Source organism: Rhodnius prolixus, unplaced genomic scaffold (assembly GCF_049639745.1).
Source record: "Rhodnius prolixus isolate KJV_2025 unplaced genomic scaffold, Rpr scaffold_4, whole genome shotgun sequence".
In the NCBI taxonomy this organism is placed as follows: Eukaryota; Metazoa; Arthropoda; class Insecta; order Hemiptera; family Reduviidae; genus Rhodnius; species Rhodnius prolixus.
Genome location: NW_027411614.1, coordinates 1,222,527 through 1,242,470, shown reverse-complemented (window position 1 = coordinate 1,242,470; position 19,944 = coordinate 1,222,527). Strand labels below are relative to the sequence as shown.

At 34.0% G+C, this 19,944-nt stretch overlaps 1 protein-coding gene across 7 annotated transcripts in view; it reads left to right on the top strand.

The window, feature by feature from the left end:
* The window catches only part of Dyrk2 (Dual-specificity tyrosine phosphorylation-regulated kinase 2), a 391,634-nt gene that overhangs the window by 331,062 nt on the left and 40,628 nt on the right, over positions 1-19,944 (top strand). The gene's annotated exons all lie outside the window — the stretch shown is intronic.

Genomic DNA, 19,944 nt, shown 5'->3' with positions numbered 1-19,944 from the left:
TGGACTTCAAGTGATAGATAATTAAGAAATTAATTTGTGATTTTTTTTTTTTTAATTCTAATTATTGGATGCTGCATTTTAAAAACGTCATCTTCCAAAAATAAAGTGTGAACACGTGAACGTCTACTTTCTCTCTCTCACTATTTTCTCCGTTTTTTTAATCTTAGAAAAAAAGTAAAGTAAAGTAATCGCCTATTTTTTCAGGCGGGGCTTAACGTCCAACTACGAAATTAGGGGTCGTGGACGGAGGCGACTAGCAAACGTACTGTACTATTATAAAGTTCTCATATAAAACATTAAATAAAATACAAGGCCTAGACTAGGGGAATCGAACCCACTAAACCAACAATACATCTTAGCATTGCGGGTCTAGTCTCTTAACCGCTCGGCTACCGTGGCGCCCTTTTAATCTTAGAATTTTTTTCCCCTGAAAATTCTTGACGTCCAAACACATCCTCTTTACTATCTAGTTTTTAAGAAGAGTGTTTCAAAGAAAAGCGATAGTCCCTTTTTATCGTTCAAGAGATCTACACCTTCTGGTACCAGTTAATGTCCTGCAAGCTCCAAATTTCAGTATCTTTTTTAATACTCACTGCGCCTACAAGTTCAATGAAGTGACACTTTAGAGATGTGCAATTATAGGCTGCATGCGTTTGTTGTGACTGGTTTCCTTACGCGGGGGAGTTGTTGATGCAATGGATATCTGGAAAAGAGTACGAGGAAGGCGAATGTACCTGTAAAATTCTGTTTGAAATGATGTAAGAAGCTCTTGTCAGCCTGCGAAGCCGTTCTTCAGAGTAGATTTAGATCTCTTGAGTAGGTAGTTGGAAGTAGAAGAATGATAGAGCCATCTCGAGAGATTGTAAGCTGTCTCAGAATGTTTTGGGTTAAAGGGGTTAATGCTGTAGCGTGCTTATCCTCGCTGGCATCAATTGAAAATGGAAAGCCCTCCTTTAGAAAACTACTCACTCAGTTTTCCTTCAGCAAACAAATGTTATATTTAAGGAAAAAAACTAATCCAAAAATGATGAATAAACCTCATTGGTTTTGGTTAAAGCGCTTTTGGATTTCCACGCGGAGATTCTGTGTTGTGAATCCAACAGCCGGCCCCTTAACCTTTACTCTTTCTTAGAAACCTCTGACTACTAAACTACTCCGCCTGTCCAGCAATAGACCGGGGCTGTCTTTAAGATTAAGATAAAGATTCTAGTAGGGCGGCCTCAAGGCCTACGCCGCCACTGCGACCTCTTTGGTTCTATTGTGGCTCCCCACTACACTAGGAGCTTGCCGCCCAGACCTGTCCGTTTAAACAGACTCATAGTTCTGGAGAGCGACTCTTGGAGTAAAGCTCACCAAGCCTTGCGGTTGTCTTTAACGGAAACCCCGTACAAAAAGCTCTGAGCACCATTATTGACCACGTCAGATGTTGTGGACGTGCCCTTCTTTTCCCCCGTAACTTCCTGTCTAGATTCGTGGGGTACTCGACTAAGTATTAATTATTAATAAGTTCCATTTTTCTTTAATGTACAGTTGCTCATTCTTTTTGGTGACTGATTCATAGTTTCAATAGGATGAAAAAATAATTACCATTTCAGTCGTGATACATTTATTCTGCCGAGCTTTCGACCTAGGGACTAGGTCATCTTCAGGGCTAGTTAACAATATACTGTTTTACATCATTAGAGGGTTGGTGTATCTTCTGTCTTGTCTAGAGTCCATGAACAGACAAGATGGAAGACACACCAACCCTGAAATGTAATAGTATTACTTTGTAAACTAGCCCTGAAGATGATGACCTAGTCCCTAGGTCGAAAGCTCGGCAGAATAAATGTATCACGACTGAAATGGCAATTATTTTTTTCATCCTATTTAATGTACAGTTTTTTTGAGCTTGATTTTCGCTACTAAAATACCCTTAAGCTCACTATTTACCGAAACGGAACTGTACATTTAAGCGCAGTATGTTTTTTTACTCGTAAATTTATTGTCTAAATTCATTCATTTAAAACCTTTATCATTTAAAACAATTTTTTATTGACAAACTAACTGTTAACAATAGAAATAATTATTGCATTTATTGTGTCTTAACCTTCTCGCAACAAACACATGCATATGAATACAAACACACACACACTATAATCATTATTATACTCGCAATGCAATGACCTTGAGACAAAGTCATTGTCCATTTGTTGTAAATAGCATTCCTTCTTTTCCTATTTTGTGAACTGTTTTTCTTTGTTTTTTCTTGCTCTTGTTTATTTTCTTTTTCTGTTTTATTTCGTGTATTGGATAATTAATAATAAAAATAATCTCTTGAAAATATTTATCACACAAACAAACTGCTATAATTAATTTGAATTCAAAATATCGCCTCGCGATTCACGTAGATAATCTGATTTAATTATTGACAGATATTTACGTTATTCATTTGCTTCCAATAATTCTATTATATTATCACTACTTTGTTTTATATGTTGTATACTTAAAAAAAAAAAAATGTTTAATAATAAGTTAGCCTTGTTAAGTTATAAGGAACATGTGGTCTTAGAAAAGTTTATTAAATCAACAAGGTCTCGCGTAGTACAAAAAAATTATGGAATGGCTATTTCACTGCCAAACCTTTTCTATTTTAATTCTAATACTGTGTATACTTCTTTTCCATTTTTAGTAAAAGTAAAATTTACTTCCGGATTTGTTTGTTTATAAAGAAAAGTAATCAATGATTTGATAAATAAATGATTATCTATCCTAAAATAAATAAAAATATATGTGAAAGCCAAAACTAAATTAGAGTTTCCAAAATTTTTAGAAGTTTTCCAATTCGAGAAAAACGTTCAGGTCATAACATTGAACTGGTCATGGTCAGTAGTTCTCGTATTGTTTGGTACTTCCGCATTCCAATTCGTACACCAAAACTCGTAGTTTTGTAAATCATGACTTCCGCAATATTAATTTTTTTTTTAAATCGATTTATTCGTTCAAAATCATTTGAAATAAAAAAATGATTTGCTTACGAGGTCTGTAAATTAAGTAATGAGACTGATTTTTTTATTAAAAAAGAATTACAATTCTATATTGTCACCTTCAAAATAACTTCCTTCTGAAGCCACACAGCGCTGGAGACGTTTCTTCCACTCCTCATAGACTAGTGCTCGAACTCCGATACTGGAATAGCCTTCAGCTGGTCTCGGTTACAGCCGTTTGAATGTTTTCAACTGTCCCAAAATGAGTTCCATTGAGGTGATTTTTTTTCAAAATTGCTGTGTGACAAGGAGCATTATCATGATGCAACACCCACTTGTTCTTGATGAATTTCAATAAACCAGAGTTTTTGGCCAGTAAAAACATTCCTGTGGCTCCTCAGCCTCCTTATTCGCCTGACTTGAGTCCTTGTGACTTTTTTCTCTTCCCGAAGTTGAAAAATCACCAAGCTGAAGGCTATTCCAGTATCGGAGTTCGAGTACTGCTATGAGGAGTGGAAGAAACGTCTCCAGAGCTGTGTGGCTTCAGAAGGAAGTTATTTTGAAGGTGACAATATAGAATTGTAATTATTTTTGAATAAAAAATTTTTAAAAAAATCAGTCTCATTACTTAATTTACAGACCTCGTATGTTTAGTATTGCGATTTTTGAATTTTAATCAGGGAAATAATATTTTCGAGTTCTCCCATAATCGGAAGTACCCCCTCCTCATTTTACTGAAAGATTTTGTTCTAGTAACGGTTTTCAAGAGAATTCTGTTAATGGCACTTCCGGATTATACGTAATTGTGTAGACAACTCTTCTCCTAAAGTACTATTTCAGTATAATATTGGATTTTGTGTCTCATATCTAGTATTTAAGATTGATCGACTTGGTTTAAAAAAAAAAAATCGATAAGTTGCTAGAAAAATTCTATCGATAACGCAATTTCATCGAATGAATATTTCCCCTCTGAACACACCCAAAAATCTAGAAAATTTAATTTGAATAAATTTTCCCAGCCAAACAAAATATCAATTTAAAGTAGTTCTTAGTGGATTGGGGGGGGGGCTTAGGCGTCGAACCTCTAAAGTGTCATTTAATTGTAATGGCCAATTTTACGTACCAACTAATGGTTAGTAAGAATTTAATTATGTCGCATTTTATGGATATTAATCTACAGGAAATGTGATCGTAAAAATAAAAAATTATGTCTGAGCCTCCTTAGTAAATCAGGTTAATCAAAACCAGATTGCCGCATCTCCTTGTTATAACCTCCCTTTTTAGGTTATGTTGACCCGGGCATCTAGGACGACTATAGTCAGAGAGAGAGGGAGAGAGAGAACAAAAACTTTTGTTCCTAAACAACTCAATTTAGAACATTAGTTGCGAATTATAATAAAGATATTTCTCTTTCAAGTCGTTTCCAAAAAAAAACGTAAATGGGATATTAATAATTGAACCCAGTATTTTAGCCTCGGATTCGGGAATAATAATATATATAAATAAAGAAAAAGAAGTGACAAGCAACTATATTTTAGCAACAGTCTCAATTAAAATAAACTACCTGATTTGCATATGAAATTATTTTAATTGAACCTTTTGAGGTAACCGTGTTTCTATTGATGACGCCAAGAACTTTGTAAACTGGTTTTTAAAAAACCAGAAAACTAGTGTTTTTGAAAATTACCAGAGATCCAGTAGTTATTTTGTTCGCTTAATAAAAAAATAATTAGCAGAAATGACTACAAAATATTTCTTGGAATACTTTGATGATTAAATCATATAGAATTTACGTAGTTCAAAATCAAAGAAATTGAATCATTTAAATTTTTGTTTAATGGGGAAGTATTTACTCCTAATTTTTTTTTTCATTTTAGGGATTCTTTCTACCTGGATTAAAACATTTTCCAACAAAACACCGAATTATAGATTACAGAACTATTTAGACATGAAAATCGTGTGAACTTATATGTTTTAGACTGCCTTCTAGATTTGATAAAAATGATACTTCCGTTTTAGTAAATTTTAATCGCCTTTGTTAACCCATTCGTTGCCAAGCCTAAATTGTATGAAATTATTCGCTTTGCCATTTCTATTTTGAGTGTTATGGTTTATCTAAGTTTTATTATTTCAAAATAAATACACATATTTTGTCATAAATCATAAATAATCATTTACATGTATAAAAATCAAACACGGAGTATACTCGTGGTTGGCAATGGGAATGCAACAGGACTCGATATCCTTTTTCTTATTTGCGCACGTTTAAGCAAAGAAACAAATGAATCACACAAATTGTAATGCTATTATACCAAATAATACCATTATTCCAAATAATAATACTAAACAAATCTTTATAATATAAAGTATAATATAATATAAAGAATATATTGAAAGTATCACGAGTACTCGTATATTTGTGCTGAACACCCTGTCAACCACGAGGTTGGCAGCGAATGGGTTTTAATATCGAACTAAGATTATTTTGTGTGCCCACAAACAGATCTCTAAAAAAAAAAATTATATTTCCGAAATAATCCGAAGGAAAACGAATATTACCGAAGAAAACTTCTTTTTAAAAATATTACGAATTACTTTAGGAGAAGAAAGTAATTAATGGCCTAATTAGGTCTAATATGAAGTGTAGAGCCGTTTTAAAGTTCCCCAGTTTTGTAAAAATCTTCTAGGATGAACTCTTTCGAAATTTTAGCCCAAAACTTAAATTTTCTTTCATTAAAAAAAAGAACTAGGTTAAAAAGCAAATATTTGTGAATATTTACTAATGAAAGACTTTCTAAATTATATTGAAATTAATTATTAAACAGGAAGTTAAAAAACATAAAATAAAAACTATATACTTGGTAATGCGAGGTTTATAAAAAGAGATTGGCAGAGTCACAACTGTGTCAATGCCCGTCAGAGTTCTCTGCCTTTCTAAACCGCTAGCTTCTATTACTTAAAAACAAAAAATGCATTTCTTTCGTGTTTATTTTAATTATTAATTTTTTTTAATTAAATAATTAAACAACTAAAAACTTCCTAGATAAACAGCCAGTCATAATTAGGTTCAATTATATTATTTAATTTTCTTTGCATTTAAGATGTTAGATTGCAATATTAGAATAGATTTTTTGTTTGCGTTAATTGTATAGAAGTTATATGAGGCGCCAGGATGTAGCCGAGCGGTTTAGAGGCTAGACCCGCAATGCTAAGGTGTATTGTTGGTTTAGTGGGTTCGATTCCCCTGGTCTAGGTCTTGTATTCTATTTAATGGTTAATATGAGAAATTTACAGTAAAGTATGTTAGGTGGTTATAGGCTAGACCCGCAATGCTAAGGTGTATTGTTGGTTTAGAAGGTTCGATTCCCTGGGTCTAGTTAATATGAGAAATTTATAGTAAAGTATGTTAGGTGGTTATAGGCTAGACCCGCAATGCTAAGGTGTATTGTTGGTTTAGAAGGTTCGATTCCCTGGGTCTAGTTAATATGAGAAATTTATAGTAAAGTATGTTAGGCGGTCGGTAATAGGCTAGACCCGCAATGCTAAGATGTATTGTTGGTTTAGTGGGTTCGATTCCCCTGGTCTAGGCCTTGTATTTTATTTAATGGTTAATATAAGAAATTTACAGTAAAGTATGTTTTCTAGTAGCCTCCGTGCGCGACACCTAATTGGACGACAATACAGTCTGCCTGAAAAAAATAGGCATTACTTTTACATCTTATTTTTTTTATTCTATTCATTATCACTTAAGAAAACTTTTAATTGTTTTACAGCTGAAATTCAGGGAGAATTTGGCAAAAACTTCATTTTTTTTTATGGTTTATGAGCTTCAAATCCAATTAATATTGAGTAAAATTTTGTAACTTGAGTAATACACAAAGAGCACAAATTGAATGAAGTAGTCCGTACACTCAAAGCCAAGAGTAATGGCCATCATCATTTTTATGAGTAATTAAACAAAATGTACGCTAATAATTTTCTATTTTTAACTGATGTTTAAGATGCATTATTTATAGGTTCTAAAACTTGTTAGAATTATAATAGCAAGGTTTAGTATTACGTCAAGCGTTCTTTGATGACTAATAGAAGTTTTGATGAAGGATATGGGAGGCTGCGAATTATCTGATCATTTTTATTAAAGGTGCTTTTAATCATCACGTTTTTTTTTTTTTTAAACATCCGGTATAGAATTTGTTTTTCACCCCCACTTAAAAAATTATTTAAAGAGTAAAAAATAAAATCGGTGGTATACTCTGCGAAAAAGGCTTTCTCTTACTGTAAGTTAGACTTAAATGAGAAGAGTTTTTAAGAGAAACTTAAGAGGGAAAAATTGTTTTTAAACCAAATTTATGAAAAACCTTATGTGAAGCAATGAGCTGAGCATACGATATTGTATGGAACACTATTAAGGGCATTTTTCTGTTTACGGAAGATTGATTTCAGATTCAGTTTAGAGTGAAGATGCTTTAGACGTTTTTGATGTTTCGAGAAAATTCTGAAGGTTAAAACGTTCTATAAAGGAAGTCGTATGAGTCGTGATAGTTCATGAAATTAAGGGAAGAGGAAGCCCCATTTTAAAAATCATGATTTGACGATATTTCTAAAGGTTTATCGAGTAAATCTCAAACAAGCGTAGTAAAATGTATCTAATCTTAACAATAATGAAGTTAAAACACGCAAGATTAAATGGGTAGTGAATGTTTATTAGCCTCCCCCCACTCTCTCTCTCTCTCCAATATTTTCCCCTCCCTACAGTAAAAAAAAACCACTACACCCCTCCACCACCATTTTTACAACAATCTTTAGTTATTGTAAAATAAGTTATGGAGATAATACTCTGGGTTGTTCCTTAAAAACAGTTGTTTAGTCCAAATAAAGACTTGATTTACCCCACTGTTCCCTTCCATAACCGCTTTAACAGTCGACAACTTTTCAGTAGTTATTATCTACAGTAGCGGGGATCCTATTCAGTTGACTTATTGACGTCAAGGGAATTTTATTATAATACATTAGTTGTTCACTGGAATGAGAAAATGGTTTTTCAGGGTTAAGGTTATCTGTAAAAAACATGACCTACCTATTTAGTTTACTAAATCTAGGGTTATTTTTTCCTCCCTTCATTATAGTTACAAGAACTATTTATTCTACTATTGTGAAGAACTGTAGTCCTTGAAATTAGTTCTTAATTCTGCGTCATAATTGCTTTAAGACCGATAGATATTAAACTCAAGAACTAAAACGAACTTTTTGTTTACAAAGGCTTTTATTAGGAAGGGAGAAGTAAATTTGTAAAGGCATTAAGTGGCTCTACCTGTTGTAAAGAAAAAGGTTTAATTCTTCAATTTTGACCTGGGAATCCACATACTATAGACTCAAACGGAAAGAACTGAATAGACGATTCAAACTTCTCTCTCTAGACTTCTTGGACAAACGATCTAATCTCTCACTTCAGAATAAACAACTTATCCTGTACCATGATATTGAAACTTAAGGAATGGAATGGAACATGATATGGACTTAAGGGAATGGAACTTTGGGGCTCAGCCAAAGCTTCCAATATCTACAAGAATCCAATCCTTCCAGTCAAAAAACTCTCCGTCGAATCGCAAATGCTCCTTTTACTCTACCTTGCACCGACTTATCTACACTATGATACTGAAACCTGCCTGGCTGGACTGCCTGGAATGGAACTTTGGGGCCAACAGCTAAAGCTTCCAATATCTACAAGAATCCAATCCTTCCAGTCAAAAAACACTCCGTGGAATCGCTTTATGCTCCTTACTAAGTCCCTAACTCTACCTTGCACCGGAGATTTCCTTGTTCCTATATGTTTCCAGAAGCTATAAGATCCCCCGTTACATTAAATTCCACACTTCAATCCACCTCACATCCCTAATCCACTAGTATCCCAACTTTTTACTGCATTGCCTGGAAATACTCCCAAGACGCGTTTGAAGCTCTGATGGCCACGCGCGATCTTCTAACTAAATGAAGTAAGTGCCCAGTCGAAAATACAATGAACTGTGTACCTCTTTGGGAGTTTCACAAAATGGGTGAATTCTCCCCTCATGTACTTTTTATCTATTATGGTTTTTGGTTTATTTCGACCGTTGTTGATGGATGATTTTTGGGTAATATCGAGGTGCGGTCATCAATAACTATACAACTTTTTTGCTTTATACCAACGTTTCGGTAATTTTTACTACCTTCTTCAGGATACAACAGTTATGATAATATAGCTCTACATTAAAATTCACAAACTTTTCTTTATAATACCTTGAAGAAGGTAGTAAAAATTAACCGAAACGTTGGTATAAAGCAAAAAAGTTGTATTTATTGATAACCGCACCTCGATATTACCCAAAAATCATTTATCTATTATCATGTATGTATCAGCTTCACTTTTTGCAGAAATATACTGCAGTTGTGAAAGTAAATAATGTATTTTTTTAAAAATTCAATAAAAGTAATGACTCCCGTCAACCTCTCGGTTTGGTGGAGGTCCCCTGAGTTCGGAAGTATTGCTAATGAGCAATAATCATTATCCAAGTTTTCCTTTACGGAAAATGAATCCATTTTCATTGTTTTACATAAGTGCTAAGATTTAATTCGTAATTGTCCATTGAAATGAATCTTCTGGCCAATATTCGGTTATTATCGATATTATCGATAGCATGTCATCCAAATGGGTATTCTTTTGCGGGTTACAGGCTACAGGCCCCTCCAGGATATTGTCTGACCTTCCGCGTACCCTGTGAGAAGCCCCGCCAGCCGTCTGTTCTTGTCTAGCTGTCCACATGTCCTTACCCCCAGAGTGCCATAAAAGGACAATGCCCTGGGAAAACCTGAGGGCCGATGACCACCCCTCCCACTCTTAGTAGCTGAAGATAAACTCTTCTAGGCTTTCCCTTTAAGAATTTTATTCAATAGAATTTTCTTCTTCTTTTTTTTTCTGTCACTTATCTAGATATAAGACTGTAAAGGACTTATGGGGGAAGACTGAAAATGACTGGAAACTAAAATTTTTCCAGCATTTTTATTTTGTTTTATTGCACTTAATAACGGAAGTATTAAGTTTAAAGTTCAAGTTTTCATCGAAATTATCCATCTGGTTTGGAGGTCCCCTCCTTAGTTCGAAAGGAATCACAGGAAGCTGAAACTTGATATTCAGGTTGGACCTTACCAGGGCACCTGACTGTAACCTGGCGAGTAAAACCTCCCCGCCGGAAGTGAACTCATTTCAGGAATTTTCTCTTAAGATAGCCGCACCAATTCTCTTTAACCTTACTATTCTCATTGGTTCTAGTGTTGGTCTACAACTTTTTTGTGAAAAAAAAATAATTTTCTCCTCGGGAAAATTAGATTAAAGGGATTCATTGTGAGAAGGGCTGTGGGATTTTCTTCACTCTAATATAAATTCACAATAAAATTATTACAACTCTGCGACTTAATCGATTTTATTACAAAGGGCGGTTCAAATGTCTTGCAAAAAATTACGTAGTTTATTAAAAAATACACCGGAAGTATCAGAAGTACCACATTAATCGAATAGATTTTTTCCCCCCTTTTACAAGATCATTTCCGAAATCAATAAATTTTTCTTCCCATTTCCTGAAGTCAACAAATCAAAATTATCGTAAAAGAAAGAAGTCTTATTTAGTGTTTACACCAGATTATTTATTTATTTTCTAAATTCAATTTAATTTAACATATGTTTCGAAACTGTTTTACTCCATTTACTTTATCCTAATCAGTGGTAAAAAATTAACAATAAATGTGGTGCGACTTTACGTATTACTGAGTTGAGTTACTAACGGTGTAAACTTTCTAAGTATGTGATCTCATTTATATGTGATGTCCCAAGTGATGATTCTACGTCATGATTTTTATGGTCCATAGATGATTGTAGAGGTTTTTAGTGCATCGACGCTGTAAGTCTTTGAAGACTTTTTTTTTCTTTAATTACTTTTAACTACTTCGTATTTTTTTTTTTTTGAAGTTTTTAATTGGATTTTAATGAGTAGTTTTCATTTATTTTTATTTTAATTTTTTTTAACCTAGATTGATATATAGTACATTTTATTTTAACTTGGAATGTTTAATAAAATAAGTTATAATTTTCACTTTATTAAAATAGTATATGTTATGTGTTACGACCACTCAGAACACTAGATTAGATTAGATTATCGTGGTGGGACCTATGCCCCACGGCAGTGCAGCCAAAAGAGGTTTATTGTACCATTCCCTTTGGATCTAGTAGATGAAACCTCCCCTACTAAAGAGTTCTTTTTGCACTACTATCTCCTTAGGGTTCAAAGATCCAAAAGTTTCATAGCGCAGCCAGCGAGAGACCATTTCCTCCTCATCCTGACCACCTGACCTGCACAACGGTTTCGAGCTAATCAGCCCCCCCTCCCCACCATGTACAGATGACTATGCCCTGTGTGTACTATTGTGTAAATGTATTGGAGTATGTAAAACAGTATATGTTGCTCATGGTTCTCATGTTGTTAAGGCTGTGGGATAACCCGCAGGGACGCCAAGTACCCTGAAGAAGTGTGGCTAATCCACTTACCTACTTCGCGGAGACTCAGAACACTAAAATAGCACTTTAGAGTAAGTGTAAGCTTTACTGAGGAAAAGTAGCAGAAGTTAATAATTGCTCTACAGGGAAACCGGCACTTTCTATCGCTTCATTTCCCTTTTCAGGACGCAGTGACTTAAGGGACTTGGTAAACGTTCCAAGAGAAAACTCTTTCAGAAGTGCCCTACTCTCCACTTGGAAAATTGTAGGGATAAATAAAACAGATTTAAAAACCAAATGTACGAGTAGGAGCCATTTTGTCGAGAACAAAACCAAACTGAGAAACTAACAAATCCAGCCAGTCAAGTGGTAGTTTCAGTTGAGAAATTTCGATCACTAACTTAACGAACTATTAGCAATAAAACACTAAATTCAACATTAAATGTTAGACTCAGAACATTTACCATATCTCCATAGTGACCATTGTAAGGGGTAAAACATTTATGAGTTACTCTGCAGTTATGAGTTGACATCAGCCATTTCAATGTCCTTTTGAAGACTGCCAGTAAAATTTTTGTTCTAATATTAAAAGTAGATGGAGGAAACATTCTTGGAAGTATGCCCAAAATTCTGGTAGTAATTTTTTTAACGTGATTTTTTTTTTTAATTGCATGCCAAACGTTAGTCATCAGAGAACGTTTTTTACGTTTTTTTTTAGAGTAAAAACGACAACTTACATACAAACATACTATTTTATAAACAGAACATTTTTCTAGCGTAGTAGACATCCGGATGTCCCCCAGTAAAAACTTGATACTGAAGATTACGACCGCAATTACGTTAGGGGAAGTTGTTGAAGACCAAAAAACCATTACCCAAAAAAAGAACCCCACTCCATTCACTTAGTAAGAAACAGGCATGTGAATTTTTTTTTTTTTTTTTTAAATATTAACCGCCACATTTGTATTGTTCTCAAGCGAGTTTAATAATAATAAAAAATAATTATTATTATTTAAATTTCTACCACTACATCCCCATGAATGTCAATACCATATCTTGTGTGTGAAGTTTCATTATTCATTCATACATAAACACATATTATATTGTTTTTTTATAGTAAGTTTTCCGGTCATGAATGAATAACTTCAAAAATTTACGTAAGCGGATATTGTATTATTTTAGGTTACATCACCTTTTTTTGTTTTGTTTTATAATGTATGCATAATTATCATTATTATTAGTTATTAGCTGTAATAAATTTTTATTATTAATATATTCTCCGTTGAGAAATTACAATTTCTGGTACAGTTTTCTCTTAAAAATGTCCTTGAAATTTTATATATGTATTTAATATTCATTACCTCACAGTTCTGATTGTATAATTGTGAAATTTGGGGCGCCACGAATAGCCGAGCGGTTATAGGCTAGACCCGCAATGCTAAGATGTATTGTTGGTTAGTGGGTTTGATTCCCTGGTCTAGGTCTTGCATTTTATTTAATGGTTAATATGAGAAATTTACAGTAAATTATGTTAGGCGGTTATAGGCTAGACCCGCAATGCTAAGATGTATTGTTGGTTTAGTGGGTTCGATTCCCGTAGTGTAGGCCTTGTATTTTATTTAATGGTTAATATAAGAAATTTATATATTTTTTTTTTTTTTGGCGCATCAACAGCTGAGGTCATTAGCGCCCGGAGCTTTTTCCAGTGCACTGCCGGCCTCCGGACAGTGTTCTCTCGTTACAGACAACACTGTCCATCACCGGACAGTGAGCTGTAAGAAGCTCCTAGGAAGAGAAAAATCTAAGGGTCAGCTGCTGGATTCGAACCCGGGACCTCCGCGTGGGAGTCCAGTATGCTAACCTCATAGCTAATCCCTTCCCTAGAAATTTATAGTAAAGTATGTTTGCTAGTCGCCTCCGTCCACGACACCTAATTTCGTAGTTGGACGTTAAGCCCCGCCTGAAAAAATAGGCATTACTTTATTTTACTATTTTTTTCTTTTTTTTTTTTGAAAGATTATTGCAGTATTAAATGCAAAAAAAATTGTAAGTTTTGAACCCAATTTTAGGCTTTTACTAATTATTAATACAGTTCAATGGTCTCTCTGTATGGGAAAGAGTCAAATTATTCTTCTCCCTTGGACGCTATTTTGGGTCCAATGAAAAGTAAGAGACCACCTTCTCCTAAAATATCTGGCAAGGTTTTTTGAGAAGGTATGATTTTTAGTCCGAGTAATCGAACCCACTTAATCAAAAATACATCTTAGCGTGGCAGGCAGGCCTTTTTTTAAGTATAAGGAATCTTTAAATATATAAATTTCATTCTTTCGGCGAGTTATCGTTATTAATAAAATGCATTTAACATTAATTAGAAAGGTTCATTATTTCAGTTATTTATTGCTTATAAGATTACGCTTAACGTCGTGAATAATTAACGGAAGTGCAGTTAGAAAACAAAGAAGGAAAAAGGAAACTAACGAAATTAGACAATCTGTAGCTTTAAATAAAATATTAAATAAAGATTAATTATAGATAAAGGCATTATTAGTCACCATTTAAATGACATCTTTCATGTTTTAATTTAAATGCAGTTTTCAAATTGATAAAGCACGTAATTAAATTTCAACTTTAAATTAAGAAAAATGAAAGGGGAGAGGGTAGATGACGTACTTCAGAAAATGATACAAGAGTTTACTTCCGGCTTTTTTATAAATTCATAAGTCCACTGCCCCCTATATTTGTTGTAACATTTTTATTTTATATCTATCGCGAATTATGGTTTGCTTCATTAAATAGTCCGGCGATTAATTTTTGTTTAATATTATATATATAAGTATTAATGCTGAACTTTCGACCTACGCTTAACATTTGTAACAGGAAGTTATTACGATCATATCAGATTGTATTCTGAATTGAAGATACACCGGAAATACAAGATTTTTGAGGCGTACCTAATATGAAAAAAAAGTAGAAAACTACTTTAATGTAATTTACCATTTTGCCGCCTGTGTAATAATAAAGACGGAAAGTCATTTTAACCGGAAATGTCAGCGCAAATTATTATAATTTATTTATTTATTTATTTTTTGAAATTTTAAGATTATTGTAACTGTTACATGAAATTAAACCCACGTAATTTATGGGCATAGTCTTAAAGGCAGTTTTATTAGAAAATTTGTCAATTTATAATTTATTGTCAATTAGTAATAAGAGAAAGTGTTTGTATCCGAATTAGTTTTGATTTTTATAGTTTAGTTTAAGCGGTCACGTCTTCTGTAGAACTATCTTAAGAAACTATTCTCTGACGCTCAATAGTTTTCACATACAATTTTTCATCACTTTCTATTACCTGATAGAAAACTATGATGGACTAGTTTTCAATATTTTAAAGGTAAATAGTTCTTCCCAAGTTGTGGAACAGAAGCAAATTGTTCTCTCTGTTGCACTATGGATGGTTATTTCTTCTTTTTTATATATATATATAAGAAGGTGGGTTCTTGACCCTGTCTGTAGTTCTTGAAGGAAGCAGGTCTAGACCGACTAGCTGGGGCTACTGGTTGCCACACATACATATGAACAGAGACCAAGTAAATATAACAAGCTCTCCAGAGTTGTCTGAGTGTAGAAGAAGCAAGATATCCAAGTGGAATAGAAGTCGAAGTAATTATCCACTACCGCGGCGGACTCTACAACAGGATCAACTGGTTTTCTATTCTGATCTCTCCCAATCGCTCGCTCTCACTCTCTTCGTATTACCAGCTGTGCTGGACGACTTGTTCTAGTAGTCCGACAACTTGCGAGTCCAGAAGGTTACGCCCCCATCTTACCAGCTGGTCCATATAACCTTCTTTCTTTCTTCGTTTTTTTTTGTTTTTTTTTTTTTAATTTTGCTTGCCCCCAAAACAACTTTCTATATTTAAACGTAAATCATAGATATGCTGGTCCATCAACAGCATCATCTGGGAGCTACATTGAAGATATCCATTCCTATGGTATATAATCTCAATTTATGATGTATTATTCTGTGATATTTTGTAGTTAGAGAATGCGTAACTTAACAAATTATTTCACTAGTTTAAGAATTGTGGATGGGGAGTATTTATTGATAATCTGGCTTGCGCTCAGGGCTTTGAGTTGTCAGATCTGGTTGAGCTCTAAATTTGATGAGAGAATGTGTGAACTCCTCATAGGTTCAGTAACCATTGCTCAGGAGAGCGACGTGAATTTCTGTTCAGGTACCTCTCTCTGAACAAGCCAAGTTAGAGGATACTGAAAAACTTGGCAAGGGCGTTGTCTTGTTCGGAGGCAACGAGCAAGTATTGAAATTCTGTTATTAAACCATTAAATAAAACACAAAGACCTAGACCCCAGGAATTGAACCCACTAAACCAACAATACATCTAAGCATTGCGGGTCTAGCCTATAACCGCCTAACTACTTTACTATAAATTTCTCATATTAAACATTAAATAAAATACAAAGGCCTAGACCCTGGGAATCGAACCCACTAAACCAACAATACATCTAAGTTATGCGGGGCCTCGCCTTTGACCGTTCGGCTATCGTGGCGCCTTAACTAAACCTCTCCTAAGCGCAGTAATTTAAAAGTTCGCCAAAAAAAAAAAGCTTGTCATCTAATTTTCCACTCTACTAGACCCAATTAAATTCTATATTTATTTTCACGGTAATTAGTTCTTTTTAGTTACTTTTCTGTCACCCCCCGCCATTTTTCCTAGAAAGTTTGTGTTACTGAGGCGTTACTGGGAATAGAGGTGGGCGTTAGTTAGTTAGGTGGATGGAGGAGGGTGTCTCCATTTTTCATTGATATTTAAAAATAGAAATTTCCATTGTGGGCGTTAGCGATCATTTTTCTAAAGTTGACATTTTCTCCTTTCATCTTTTTATTAGATTTCTCAAATTCTTTTCTGGGCGATAAACGTCTGCTGTAACTATGTAAAGAAATTCTATCTTATAGATTGTAGTCGAGCTTTATTAGCTTGTATTTAAGCTTGTGCCAACTATATGAGAAAATCATAATTAAAAAGTTGAATTGTAAACAACCAAATGAATTCTAATCGGTTCCTCGGTTCGCCGGAATGATTTTCGCAGCATGCCCCTTAGCCCTTCATCTAAATATTCTATTCTGTAACCCCCTCCTCCTCTACTGAATACACAAAACCTATAAACTGAGCGAAATAAAAATTTTTATGTACCATTAAACAGTTAAATTCGTACTTTTAGATTATTATTCCTTATCTCTGTGGAATGGTATCGCACATTATTTGCGTAGTTCATTGCTTTGTGAATCATTTTTTTGTAGATTGATGATTCATACGTCACTCATTTCTGGCTCCCTTTCCCCATTCCCCTCTTATCATCGATTTATTATTGTGAAATATGCCTTTCGGATTTGATAAGAGTTTTGTATGTTTGTTTGTATTGTGTATATTAGAAAATATTGATAAGGTAATACAATTTATTTATTTTTTTAAAATTTAATTAATTGCTCCTGTCTTACCGGTATTGTTTAATTAAAAATAAAAAATTTATTAAATTAATTTCAATGATGAATGCTTAGCGGTATTCTGGATTCCAACGTGGAGATCACAGGTTCGAAACCAGCTGCTGGTCCTTAAATTTTTTTTCTTTCCTTAGGAGCTTCTTACCGCTCACTGTCAGTACAGTGTTGTCAGTAACAAGAGAACGCTATCCGAAAACCGGAATAGTGATTACTCCTTTGTAACGTCTCCAATCATATAATCTACTACGAGCTAAATTTTCCGTTCGTATCCAATCCTATCTCTGTTACGCTTCCATGACAAATTATCTGCCTACTTGAATCTGCTAATCCATTCCCAGGACACTCCCGTCCACCTCTCTCCTTAGAAGACTTAGTAGGCCGCCTCCGTCCACGACACCTAATTTCGTAGTTGGACGTTAAGCCCCGCCTGAAAAAATAGGCATTACTTTATTTTACTATTTTTTTCTTTTTTTTTTTTTGAAAGATTATTGCAGTATTAAATGCAAAAAAAATTGTAAGTTTTGAACCCAATTTTAGGCTTTTACTAATTATTAATACAGTTCAATGGTCTCTCTGTATGGGAAAGAGTCAAATTATTCTTCTCCCTTGGACGCTATTTTGGGTCCAATGAAAAGTAAGAGACCACCTTCTCCTAAAATATCTGGCAAGGTTTTTTGAGAAGGTATGATTTTTAGTCCGAGTAATCGAACCCACTTAATCAAAAATACATCTTAGCGTGGCAGGCAGGCCTTTTTTTAAGTATAAGGAATCTTTAAATATATAAATTTCATTCTTTCGGCGAGTTATCGTTATTAATAAAATGCATTTAACATTAATTAGAAAGGTTCATTATTTCAGTTATTTATTGCTTATAAGATTACGCTTAACGTCGTGAATAATTAACGGAAGTGCAGTTAGAAAACAAAGAAGGAAAAAGGAAACTAACGAAATTAGACAATCTGTAGCTTTAAATAAAATATTAAATAAAGATTAATTATAGATAAAGGCATTATTAGTCACCATTTAAATGACATCTTTCATGTTTTAATTTAAATGCAGTTTTCAAATTGATAAAGCACGTAATTAAATTTCAACTTTAAATTAAGAAAAATGAAAGGGGAGAGGGTAGATGACGTACTTCAGAAAATGATACAAGAGTTTACTTCCGGCTTTTTTATAAATTCATAAGTCCACTGCCCCCTATATTTGTTGTAACATTTTTATTTTATATCTATCGCGAATTATGGTTTGCTTCATTAAATAGTCCGGCGATTAATTTTTGTTTAATATTATATATATAAGTATTAATGCTGAACTTTCGACCTACGCTTAACATTTGTAACAGGAAGTTATTACGATCATATCAGATTGTATTCTGAATTGAAGATACACCGGAAATACAAGATTTTTGAGGCGTACCTAATATGAAAAAAAAGTAGAAAACTACTTTAATGTAATTTACCATTTTGCCGCCTGTGTAATAATAAAGACGGAAAGTCATTTTAACCGGAAATGTCAGCGCAAATTATTATAATTTATTTATTTATTTATTTTTTGAAATTTTAAGATTATTGTAACTGTTACATGAAATTAAACCCACGTAATTTATGGGCATAGTCTTAAAGGCAGTTTTATTAGAAAATTTGTCAATTTATAATTTATTGTCAATTAGTAATAAGAGAAAGTGTTTGTATCCGAATTAGTTTTGATTTTTATAGTTTAGTTTAAGCGGTCACGTCTTCTGTAGAACTATCTTAAGAAACTATTCTCTGACGCTCAATAGTTTTCACATACAATTTTTCATCACTTTCTATTACCTGATAGAAAACTATGATGGACTAGTTTTCAATATTTTAAAGGTAAATAGTTCTTCCCAAGTTGTGGAACAGAAGCAAATTGTTCTCTCTGTTGCACTATGGATGGTTATTTCTTCTTTTTTATATATATATATAAGAAGGTGGGTTCTTGACCCTGTCTGTAGTTCTTGAAGGAAGCAGGTCTAGACCGACTAGCTGGGGCTACTGGTTGCCACACATACATATGAACAGAGACCAAGTAAATATAACAAGCTCTCCAGAGTTGTCTGAGTGTAGAAGAAGCAAGATATCCAAGTGGAATAGAAGTCGAAGTAATTATCCACTACCGCGGCGGACTCTACAACAGGATCAACTGGTTTTCTATTCTGATCTCTCCCAATCGCTCGCTCTCACTCTCTTCGTATTACCAGCTGTGCTGGACGACTTGTTCTAGTAGTCCGACAACTTGCGAGTCCAGAAGGTTACGCCCCCATCTTACCAGCTGGTCCATATAACCTTCTTTCTTTCTTCGTTTTTTTTTGTTTTTTTTTTTTTAATTTTGCTTGCCCCCAAAACAACTTTCTATATTTAAACGTAAATCATAGATATGCTGGTCCATCAACAGCATCATCTGGGAGCTACATTGAAGATATCCATTCCTATGGTATATAATCTCAATTTATGATGTATTATTCTGTGATATTTTGTAGTTAGAGAATGCGTAACTTAACAAATTATTTCACTAGTTTAAGAATTGTGGATGGGGAGTATTTATTGATAATCTGGCTTGCGCTCAGGGCTTTGAGTTGTCAGATCTGGTTGAGCTCTAAATTTGATGAGAGAATGTGTGAACTCCTCATAGGTTCAGTAACCATTGCTCAGGAGAGCGACGTGAATTTCTGTTCAGGTACCTCTCTCTGAACAAGCCAAGTTAGAGGATACTGAAAAACTTGGCAAGGGCGTTGTCTTGTTCGGAGGCAACGAGCAAGTATTGAAATTCTGTTATTAAACCATTAAATAAAACACAAAGACCTAGACCCCAGGAATTGAACCCACTAAACCAACAATACATCTAAGCATTGCGGGTCTAGCCTATAACCGCCTAACTACTTTACTATAAATTTCTCATATTAAACA